The sequence below is a fragment of the Betta splendens genome, chromosome 4 (genome assembly GCF_900634795.4).
Source record: "Betta splendens chromosome 4, fBetSpl5.4, whole genome shotgun sequence".
In the NCBI taxonomy this organism is placed as follows: domain Eukaryota; kingdom Metazoa; phylum Chordata; class Actinopteri; order Anabantiformes; family Osphronemidae; genus Betta; species Betta splendens.
The window spans coordinates 5,348,617-5,349,464 of record NC_040884.2 but is presented as its reverse complement, the minus strand read 5'-3'; positions in this window follow the sequence as shown (position 1 = coordinate 5,349,464).

Here is an 848-nt window from a genome sequence, read left to right as displayed (position 1 = left end):
GAAGCGCACACGCAGACGCCTGAACTCAGCAGGTCCTTAAGACCTGTTACCAACTGTAGAGGCCCCGCTTCACTCCACAACAAAGGAGCAGCTCCGCGTTTTGGGAAAGGCTCTAATTTGCTTCCTCGCCAGGAGTGAAATGCAAAGGTTCCACACGTCCGTGCCTTTTTGTTAAATATCACACCTTCACGCTCTACGTGAGGACAGCAAACTCCACCTAACAGCGCCTTCAGGTTCGACCATAATTAATTATATATATATATATATATATATATATATATATATATATATATATATATATATATATATATATATATATATATATATATATATATATATATATATATATTATAAAAATAATATATATTATATATATATGTGTGAAGAGTGTTTCCTGTATGAAGCTATGTTTATATTTTTATAGTTACAGATATATACTTGACTAAAGCCAGGGGTCAGGGGTCAGTTAGCTTAGCTGAGCACGAGGACTTATTTTATTTCATTTATTTAATAGGTAACCAAGTTGAAATAACAAGTGGTTTAATAACGAGGTGCTGCTTTAAATTATTTGATAGACATGTTTGTCACACTTTTATTTTTGATGCTTGCTCTCTTTCCAGTTTTGCGGCTTTAGAGGTAAATAAATCTCAATTATGGGCCACAGCTCAGGGTTAGTTTTTATGAATTGTAGTATTTTGGTCTTTAAAGTGAACGCGGGCGTTTTACAGGCAGAGCAGTAGTGAAACAGATCCAGTCATCGCTGATGTTGTGTATTGACAGCATGTTCCATGGTTTTATTACGGACTAACCCACATAGACAGACACGTCTATGCGCCGCACCGCACTCC